The sequence below is a fragment of the Nicotiana tabacum genome, chromosome 24 (genome assembly GCF_000715075.1).
Source record: "Nicotiana tabacum cultivar K326 chromosome 24, ASM71507v2, whole genome shotgun sequence".
Classification (NCBI taxonomy): Eukaryota; Viridiplantae; Streptophyta; class Magnoliopsida; order Solanales; family Solanaceae; genus Nicotiana; species Nicotiana tabacum.
Window position 1 is genome coordinate 57,359,764 of NC_134103.1, and position 11,380 is coordinate 57,371,143.

Below are 11,380 nucleotides of genomic sequence, written 5' to 3' on the forward strand. Positions count from 1 at the left end.
TATGAAGAAGGATACAACATGACTTTGGATTGGAATGTATTGTCGCACCTTTAGTTGATGTCCATGAGGAGTGAACGGACTTGTACAACTAGTGAACAAGCACGAGCTAAGGATGGTTTATTGGCTTCGTGGTTATTGTACTAGGTGCAGCGTTGTTGGAAGATGTCGGCATGGAATTTTCACAGGTGGGTTATCTCCTGTGAGCAGGATTAGCGGTCGCATGGCGTTGATGAAGCTTCTGTGAAAATTTCTACTGGCTACCCGGTAGGAGATTTAATATGTAAATGTGTCTAGTGGTTCAGAGTGTTTATTAAAGGTTAATAGAAGGATTTCGAGGAATTTGGCGGGTTGATTGTGCTGGATCATGTCGATGAAGGGAGAATCTTGGTGGGTTCCAGCATTATGCAATGGCAGCTTCAGGCTAAGTGGGAGAGCCCCACCATCTATGATTAGATTGTGTAATAGTCAACTAGTGTGGTTTATGGTTATTAGTGTATTGATGGGTCGCTATGACTAAGGGAAGAGAACATCAACAGTAATTTGAGCAAAGGATTTGAGGAATGTGTGCTATATTTGGCCTTATTGATTCGTGTTCAGGTTTGGGGAAGACTCAGGATTTATGCTTCGTGTAGAGGCGAGTTACAAGGAAGATGATTCGGCCAGGTGCTTCTTTAGAGGGTGCTCATGTGCTAGCGGAGCCTTGGAGTTGATTATATTCGGGACTAAGTCAGAGTGGGTGACTCTTAATAACGGTCCTAGTAGATTCAAAAGTTAAGGTGTGGTGTCTAAGGATTTCGAGTCTATAGTATGGTTGAATATCGAGCTTTTTGCAGCGGATTATGATAAATGAGCTGTTGTTATTTCTAAGGAAGATCCAAAGTAAATTAGGAGAAGTCGGGTTTGGTTAGCAATGGTTGAATTGGCATGATGATGGCAATGATCAGCTCCTTCAGCGTGTTGAGTTGTGCATGTGATTTGTGGCAGTACGTGCGAGGTTTGACGGCCGCCGTAATTGATTTTATTTGGGGGCATTCGAGCATTATGGCATGTTATGTGTAGTCGTATCCCGGAAAGAATTATGGTAGTTTAAACCACTACTTGAGGTTTGTATTTTCTGTGGTCATGGGAATTTGGCTGCGTGTTGCAATGGTTCTCATGAAATGAGCTAAGTAAAATGTTTATGCATGATGAATTGTTTACCCTATTAGTGGTTCTAGAGTTATGATAAAATTTTTGTGCTCTTGCACATTGGCATGATTAAGTGCAATAATTATCATGAGATTTGGAAGTTGAGGATCAAGGTTGCGGTTCGGTGTTGACAAGAATGTCACGAGCTCGGATGAACGAGAAAGGACTCAGATGGTTAGAGTCAGCTGGCATCGTTGTTCGCGTCACCTGAGATCGGTGCCTAGGTGACGAGGCTTTGCATACTGAATACGGATTCTTGAATTGCTTTATAGCGTTGGTGTGGCCGGTAGTATGAATGTACAAACTTGTTACCTAGTGCGAAAGGTCATGGGAGCATATCCCACGGGAAGATTGTATAAGTGTGACGTGTAGTCACTTGATTGATTGAAGAATGGAAACCAAGCATGAAGATTGTGGTAATATCGCTAATTGGGAATTCGTGCCTGGAGGATGCTCGGTTCGTCTGGTTGTGGATTGTGGAAGCTTGTTCCGGTTATGATAGTTGTTCTTATATGTTATGTGAAAAAAAGGGTTATTATGGATCCTTGAAAGGTTATTAGCTTAGTACGGTGCAATCAGAATCAGCTTGAGGTCTGTGGATGGATTTAAAAGTGAATATGGGTTCTATGTCAGGCCGGATGTGTTTATTTCAGCATAACGCTCCTTAGGGAGGAGTATTCAGACGTTGGATGTTATTTCATCATCGGCTATTTCATGTAATACTATATTGTTCCATGTGAGTTGTGGAACGACTTGATAAATTTCCTATGTGTTGGGGTTCCGCGTAGCAATGGTGTTATGTAAGCGGGATGGCTCTCGAGATTCAGATCATATATCGCACCTTAGTTGTGCTTGAGTTTTGTAGCGCATGGCGCTATCTGTCTCCCCCAGGCCGATTCGATCCTGAACCTCTGCACATTGCGACCTCTGACAGCTGCTTTCTCGGCACCATTTATGACACTCTGCACCAAGGCGAATTGAAGGAAACCGTAACACCAACGAACTTAACACATTATAATCAATCAAGGACGATGACGCCACATTGCAGGCGAATATTCCACCATGCTTGAAAATATCGAATCCCGCTACTCCATCAACCTAAGTCTGACATTCTTAGTTCGATTGCCTTTCCTTCGTCGGAAGTAAAATACCGAATCTTTAAATACTGCATTGAGTAAACCTCCTTTCAAGGTATTCACTGCCCCGAGACATAGGCAAGCGTCATACCATTACATCAATACTATGCGATAACAACTCATGAGCATCATAGCAACCTGTGTATAACCTCAAAGCTCTCAGAAGTACAGCTACTGAGCTGAAATGAAAGAATATCCTATATCAAGGTGACGACAATAGCCCAATCAATTACTCAGGGAGAAACACCCCGCACCACATCTGTAGTACCATTACAATTCCTCAATTCTCGATTTATAACCAGCACTTCACGTCGCATAAGATTGAATGGAAAAGAAATGAAGGCATAATCCTCAAAGGAATAAAATCGCACGATGAGGAATCAAGAAGGGAAGTGCTCCTAACAGCCCTGTAGCCTCTCGAAGATAAGTACAGACATCTCCGTACTGATCCGCAAGACTCTACTAGACTCGCTCATGACTCGTGAGACCTAAGTGAATCTAGTGCTTTGATACCATGTTGTCACGACCCAAAATCCGTTAAAGGTCGTGATGGCGCCGGACACCACTGTCAGGCAAGCAAACACTAAATAGTTAATTAAATTCTCATTTTAATATTTTTGAAATCGTAAATTTACTTCAATTTTTCTAGTAAAAGATGAATTTACATAATAATAACAATGTTTTCCAATTTCAATACTGAACATCCCATAATCATCCCCGAACCCGGTGTCACAAGTGCATGAGCATTTTCTAGGAATTTAAAATAAAATACAATAACTGTCCGGAATAGAATTTGGACAGGAAAGAAAATACAATACTCTAAAGGAGACTCTGTTGGCTGCGGGTCGTACATAATATGCAGCTCACCTAAGTCACCGTAATAACAGCGCCTCTGCGCCCACAAGGCCACTAGTCATATATGTACCTGCACAAAACGTGCAGCAAATATAGTATGAGTACGTAAATCAACGCGTACCCAGTAAGTATCCCGCCTAACCTCGAAGAAGTAGTGACGAGGGGTCGACTTCGACACTTACTGTGGCCATCAATAATATAATTAGTCGTGGATTTATTAAAAACGGCAGTAAACTCAAGAAAATCATGAATCAAGGAAACAATTCCTTTGTTAATAAGAGGGTTCCGAATTTACATTTCATCATTTATCAATTTATCTCAGACCAGGGAGGCAATATCATTATTTATAAATTTCAAGGCAAGCAATACAAGCATGCACAAATCATGCCGAGGTCGTACGACCCGATCCAATAAATATTTAAACTGTGCACTGCCAGAGGGTCGAATGGCGCGAATCATAGATGCATCTATTTAATCTGCCGAGGAGAACGGCCCGCTCCCATGAGAGTAGTAGGAAATACACCGCTCGCGAATCATACGTGTGACGCGGTCAAACATAAATTTAAGGAATCACCCCGCTCGCGGATCATACTTGCGACGCGGTCAAATATAAATTTAACATTAAAATCATATCTCTTTCTTGATTCTTTTCAAAATAAGGGAAATTCAGCTTGTAGCTTTTTTTTAAGGAAATTACCCCTCTCGCGAAACATACATGCGACGCGGTTACACATAGATTTCTTCAACTATTATATTATTCCTCAATTCTTTTCGAAATTACGAAGTTCAAATGAAACCTTTTAAATCTTAAGTTCTTTAATTTCAACTCCTTTCAAAACATTTAATAAGCAGACTCAATCTCGCTCCCTCTCAAGGCAAACAACAAACATAAACCAATAACATTATCAACAAGGCATGATGTGAGCCTAAAACTACCCGGACGTAGGCATAGCTAGTAGCTACGTACGGACCCTCGTCACCTCGTGCGTACGTAGCCCCCACAAATAGAAGCACACAATAATTTAGTTCACCTATGGGATTAATTCCCCCTTGCAAGGTAAGAAAGGAGACTTACCACGCTCCGTAGTTCAATAACCGGCTTTCGAGCCCTTCAAACAACTTGAATCGATGCACAACGCTCCAAAACTAGCCAATAATTATGTAAACCCATTAATATACACTCGAATACTCATTATAATCTAATTTATAGCAAATTTCTAACCCCGATCGAAAAGTCGATAAAAATCACCCTCGGGCCCACGTGCCCGGATTCCAAAAATTTTCGAAGATAACTTTACTCATAACCTCACGAACTCAAATATATAGTTTATTCTCAATTCCATGCCCAATCTAGTGGTCAAAATCCAAAATACCCAATTCTAGGTCTTCTACCAAAACCCCCACAATTTATACTAATTTCCATGTTCTAATCCATGCATAATTCATGTATTTAGCTCACAATGGGAAGAAACCAGTTACCTAGAATTGCTTGATGAAAAACTCCCATTGAAGCGCTCCAAAATCGTCCAAACCAAATGAAAATGGGAGAAAATGGGCCAAGTCCCGTTTATAAAAACCCTTCTGCCCAGCGACATTTTCGCACCTGCGGAACAGTAGCCGCACCTGCGGCTTCGGAGGTGCGGCCAAAACCTCGCACCTGCGCATTCCCTCTGCCTAGCACGACTCCGCATCTGCACCTTCCCTTCCGCATCTGCGCCTTCGCGGGTGCGGACATACCCTCGCACCTGCGTTCCTGGACTCTTCTCTCACTCTCGCACCTACGACGCACCTCCGCATCTGTGACCTCGCAGGTGCGGACAACCCTTCGCACCAGCGATTATTACCCAGCTTCGCCCAAATCGCACCTGCGACCACTGGCTCGCACCTGAGACCTCGCACATGTGGCCCTTATTGCGCAGGTGTGATCACACCAGATATCAACTGCCTCATCTTTTCTTCCAAGTCCAAACTCGATCCGTTAACCATCCGGAATCTACCCGAGGCCCTCGGGACCTCAACCAATTATACCAACACATCCCAAAACATATTACGAATTTAGTCGAGCCTTCAAATCACATCAAACAACATCAACTTCATGAATCGCAACTCAATTCAAGCTTTATGAACTCTAGAACTTCAACTTCTACATCCGATGCCGAAACCTATCAAATCACATCTGATTGAACTCAAATTTTGCACACAAGTCATAATTGACATTATGGACCTACTCTAACTTCCAAAATTGGAATCCGACCCCGATATCAAAAAGTCCACTCCCGGTCAAACTTCTCAAAATTGTCCAAATTTCCAACTTTCGCTAAATGACCCCAAAACGACCTACGGACCTCCAAATCCACTTTTGGTCATGCTCCCAATACCGAAATCACCATACGAAGCTATTCCCAGACTTAGGATTCCAAACAGACATCGATAACATTGAAATGCACTTCAACCCAAATTAATGAAATTCTTCCAAAATGCTAACTTCCACAATAGGTGCCGAAACGCTTCCGGGGCATCTAAAACCAAATCCGAACATACGTCCGAGTCCAAAATCATCATACGAACCTGTTGGAACCTTCAAATCCTGATTCCTAGGCTGTTTACTCAAAAATACAATCTTAGTAAATTCTTCCAACTTAAAGCTTTCGAAATTCAACTCCGAACTTCCTGAAATTCAATCCCGACCATGTGTACAAGTCATAATACCTGAAGTGAAACTGCTCATGGCCTCAAACTACTGAACGACGCGCTAGAGCTCAAAACGATCGGCCAGGTCGCTACAATTGCTATAAATAGCAGGCTCAGTAGCCATTGTAAAACACAAAATTCTTGGCAAAATATATGATGTATTCCATTTTCACTCTCAATTAAATAACTTTCTCTATTGTTCTCATTTTTGTCCTTAGAGACGTTGTTCTCGGAGCCAAGCTTGTCATTTTCTTCTATTTTAATCGCCAAGACTTACTTTTAATATTGTCATTTTCTTCTATTTTAATCGCCAAGACTTACTTTTAATATTATTTATTTATTATTTTTGGATCAAATCAGTTCTCTTGTTTATAAATCACGTAACAAATTCAACTGTAGCGTGTTTTACAAGTAAACAGTTTGGCACCCACTGTGGATCTTAGACAATTGCGTAGTTTCTTTAATCCTTGCTTTTGTTACTAACTTATTTGATTTTTTACTTACCAAGAAATCGAAAAATGGCAGCTAATGATGTCAACATCTCACACAATGTTGAGGGACACTGTAAGGCCCCGTGAATATTTTCCTAAAAACCAGGGTTCTGTGATATCGGGGCAGGCGTAGAGGTTCGGACTTTTTGGATTGAACAGTGCGCTGGGGAGTTGAAGAAAATGTTGGGCAGAAGTAAGCATTTCTGCGGCCTATTCTGCGACTGCAAAACCACTCTGCGGACCGCAGAATGGTCGCAGAGTGAGTTAGTTTTCTGGGTCATTTTGATGTTAATTTCGCGTCCATTATGTGACCGCATAACCATTTCACGGGCCGCACTCTTGTCGCATATCCCGCTTTAGAATTTTTCGCAGGGAGGTTCTGCGGTGCACTATGCGACCGCAGAACCGTTCTTCGGTACATTATGCGAACGCAGAATAAGTTTGCGGGCCGCATAGTGACCGCAGACCTGGTCCGTTCCTTTCCAGTTTTGGCACCCAAATTTTGCGGTCATTTTGCGGACTGCATAATCATTATGCGGTCGCATATGCGACTGCAAAATATTCCGGAGTTGCCTATTTGGTCAATATGCCTTGATCATGTATTAATTGGTATGGCAGGTCCTTGTCCCGACCCTTATGACGTTTATGTACTCTTAGAGGCTTGTAGACAAATGTCATGAATATGGATGCTGGTAAGTCCTTGTCGGCATATGTTTTTAGTATGCAAATGGTAATGTCGGCCTTATAGGCCCGTATGCACATGTATAAGTTTGTATATCTTGTTGGGTCATCCTATGTCGATTATTTCCTTATGTTTTATTCTGTTATCTCATGACGACCCTTCTGGCCCATTTACCGATGATGATATGTTAGAAAGATACGTTACATTAGTACTCGGTTGAGTAAGGCACTGTGTGCCAGTCGCGGCTCTCCAATTTGGGTCGTGACAAACATGATATTGGAGCAGGTCTGTCCTCGGGATGTCTACAAGCCGTGTCTAGTAGAGTCTTGTTTATGGGTGTGTTGCGCGCCACACTTATGAACACGAGGCTGCGGGGCATTTAGGATGGTAACCTTCCTTTCATGTTCTAGATCATGCCAAAGTGCTGGGATTGACTACAAGAAAAAGGTTTATTAGCGACCAACACAGGTTTATTAGCGACCAACACAGCGGGCGATATTCTGGTCTTCTGGTCCCTAAAAGTGTGCCTATAGGGACAAGTTTTTTGGGTGGTCCCTAATTCTCTTTTTATTTTCTAAATTAATTAAAAAGATAAATCGCCGGTCCCTAATAGGCTGAGTAAAGAGGGGAGTAAAAGCGCCACCGCCCCAATATAAAAATTACTCCTATTCATAGATGAAAAAAGAATATGCATATTAATTAACCCCCCACCAGCCCCTCCCCCACTCTCTCTCTCGTATTTTCCCCAAAACGAAACCCTATCCTCTCTCTATGTTTTTTAATCTGAAAGCATGTGAAATCCTTAACAATCAACTTTTTCAAATTTATCTCTCAATGACTGAAGACTCACATGATGTCTATTTGAATTGGGTGAAGATTCACAAACCGACAATGACAATAGTTATTAATCTGAACAGGTTTGTCACTTTTCTTATCTTTTTGGTTGAACACTAGAAATTTCGTTTTAGTGAATATTAATTGTAGAAAATGATAATATTTTGTACGGATTCTGTTGAATATTAATTGTTGCGATGTAGGGCTAAAAGTGGGAGTATTGAGATGTGAGGATGGTGGCTAGGGTTAGGTTTAAAGTATTGGGGTAGAGCAAGGAGGATGAGAGAATAAAAAATATTCCCTTTAATTGTTTTGTTCGTGAGAAAGAAATTTAGGTAACAAAAGTTTTTGTCTACTGAGATGTCCCTTTGAATGGAACTGTAAACACTTGTATTTTTGGGATTGTGAACGCGCATCCTCAAAAGATGAGAAAAAAATACTAAAAGTTGATTAAATTAGATGTTATATAGTCACAAAAGTTTGTCTTTTTATTATTCCAGAGTTAAGAAGAACAAAAAGAAAAAGAAGATCTTTGACCCAAATATGATGTGTTGTGTTAGGCAAGGAAAGGAAACTGTAGATATGTAATGTTGTGGCGGCACTTGTTGTCTCACTCTATTCCTAGATTTTTTCCAGTTAAGATAGGTGGGATTAAAATTCATTTGGGTTGTTTGGATTGGCTCTGCTTATAAGAAAAATTATTTGCTTGAATGCACGAAACCTCATTAAACTGCGTCAAAATCCATCTCTTATGAATAGAATGCCTTTGATGAATCCTCATCTATTTAAATTGTCCTCTCTAAAGTGGAATTTGTTACAAAGAAAGCTGCCTACAGATGATAAGATCAAATCCTTTGGATTTTGTTGTCTTCTAATGATGTTGTGTTAGACCTTGTGGGGAAACTATGGATCATATATTTTGTGGTTATGCTATCAGTGCTTCAGTATTGTTGAATTTTTCACAATAGCTAGGTCTTAAACATGTACAATAGGGTATAAGAGTGATTATAAAATAATCTAATTAACAACTCACTTAATAATAGAACTGGCTAATTATATTAAAATTACTCAACTAAATTACAATAGACTAATAAGGGAAATTTCGATAGAACAGTAATGGAAACCAACCGATAGAGAGAAGATAGAAGGAGATGAAACAGAGTGAGATGAGAGAATAAAAAACTCAACATAGCAATAGCTTATTCTACTACATTTTTTATTAGGTATTTATAATACGTTGCAATCTTCACATACTGCGCATTTATAATATGTTTTTTCTTAACTTGTGGTTTGAAGTATTCAGAAATCCTCTTCACATGTTGGTTATATAAAGCTTACCTGTAGTCATTTGTTGGAACTTGTAAAAGATGAGATGTAGTAGTTGATATCGGCAAGAAAAACCTTCTTTAAGATTACAACATCAGATTACACATGAGGTCATCCTCTTAGCTCAAAAACATCTTATTTTGTCTATCTCAATATCTCTTGGCTTATTTTAATTGAATTAGAAGACAATGTTAAACCAAAATTTAATTCGATAAAAATTGTTTGGAAATACCTTTCATGGTTGATTGATTTATGAAATTTAACTCTAATGCTTCATCAATCTTAATATTTGTGTTTGTTCTTATTGTTTTGAGAATATGTTGGTTGTTTTGGAGGAAAATAATTATTCTCATCATTTTGTTGCAGTTCTGTTATGGGTATAATTTATTTATTGGTTAATTCGATTCTCATGATTCATCCTTGTCAAAGCTAATAGTCCCATATAATTATCTCACACAGTTAGCCTAGCCCCTGCGTCCAATTTGATAAGGTATCTATTATGACCCTGAGATAGGTTGTGAACGGAACTTTCATGACGTCTTTTTTTTTTGTCAAGCTTTGGAAGGAATATCAATATGTATGACATGTAAATAAAAGTTTCTTACTGTAATTCTCAGCATCTACTTTGATCTTTTCAAATAATTACTTGTTAAGGAACATCTTCCATTGGTGTTTGTTAGTTATGATTGATGTTATCTATATACAATAATTATTTTATTTTCTCAATATCTAGCTCTCAAAATTATTGATTATAAGGTTGACAATGGTTTTACTCTTTCTTTTATTCATATTCTTGAAACGGCAAATGAAGAAGTCTTTCCTCCTCGAATTGTTTGAGTGTTTTTAGTCACTATCACTGGCCATGAGGTTGTGCTTTAGTAAACTTTTGTATGCAGTATATGCTGGCTTATAATTTATGTGTTGAGCACAAATTGATTTTCAAGATCTAAACTACATTTAATTACTTCCAAATTGTCTCACTGGAGTAAATATGGTTCACTGCATATTGGTTAAAGGTATGTATATTATTGAAACTTATGAAAGTATTTTTACTCAGATAATGTGTTTCGTAATATGGATATGTTATTTTTCATTAATCTGTATTTGAAAAAGTGCAATTGGACTATATGTATGAAAATGACATGCTTTTAAGGAGAGGAAAGTATGCAATATTAGGTGTGCCTCTCATTGTCGTTATCTTTTTATTTTTTGCAGGGTTTGAAGAGTTGAACTTACAAGTCAAGATGCAAGTTTTGAAGATTTCATGCAGTATTCTTTATCACTTGCAAGGGTAGTTAGGAAAAAGGTTATTTTTGCTAAAAGATTGTGTAAACAGCACCGTGACATATGCATCATGGTTATACAATTACTAGTGGGATGTAATATACTTTTGTAATTCATACCCAATTTTATACATGTACATTTGTATATTTGTATATGAAAGCGTGATTTTATTGAAATTTTTGTTATGTGAGATTGATTTTGTACATTAAAAATAATATAATTTATAAAAAAATTATGACTGGAAAAAACTCTTTAAGGACCAGTAGAACTGGTTACCAAATATTGTAGGCAACAATTGGTCTATAATTAGGGACTAAAATAAAAGTGTTTGAGGACCAGATTTGTGGTCCTTAAAAGTGTTTTAGAGACGAGAACTTTTCCGGTCGTTAAAACTCTTTATGGACCAACTCCTCATACTCGTCGTTATTGGCCTTTAGCGGCGGAGCCTTTAGCGACGAGTGGTGACCAGATTATACAGGTCGTTATTGACCTTAAAGGACCAGAATCACACTTTTAGGGACCACTTTTCCTGTCGCTAATGACCGTTTTTCTTGTAGTGAATCGCGTCTAACGTATGTGTTGATGTAGGTTTTACAAAGATGTCATCGCCTAGAAGAGCGGCAACTAGTTTGGATGTTCAGGAAAGATTGGGAGGGTGTATGAGACGTACACCCTCTATTGCGACACAACCGTATGAGGAACAGGGTGAGTTACTCCCGCAGATAGCCCCGATTCCACTATTATTAGAGGAGCTGTTGGAGGCTCCAGCATCATTAGCTCAGCGAGTTCCACCACCGGCTTTGTCTGATTGGCATGTCAGAAAAGTAGTACAGGTATTGACGCAATTGGTAACTTCTCAGGATTGGCGTCACTCGAGGGCCCCTAATAGTAAT

The 11,380-nt window shown here is 39.3% G+C and overlaps 1 long non-coding RNA gene across 1 annotated transcript; it reads left to right on the top strand.

Moving 5' to 3' along the window:
• The first annotated feature begins 7,725 nt into the window (after nt 1-7,725).
• Nucleotides 7,726-10,663, top strand: LOC107822631 (uncharacterized). The gene is made up of 2 exons (XR_001656442.1): nt 7,726-7,960; nt 10,419-10,663. It is a non-coding gene; the product is annotated as an uncharacterized LOC107822631 (long non-coding RNA).
• Nucleotides 10,664-11,380: the final 717 nt, after the last annotated feature.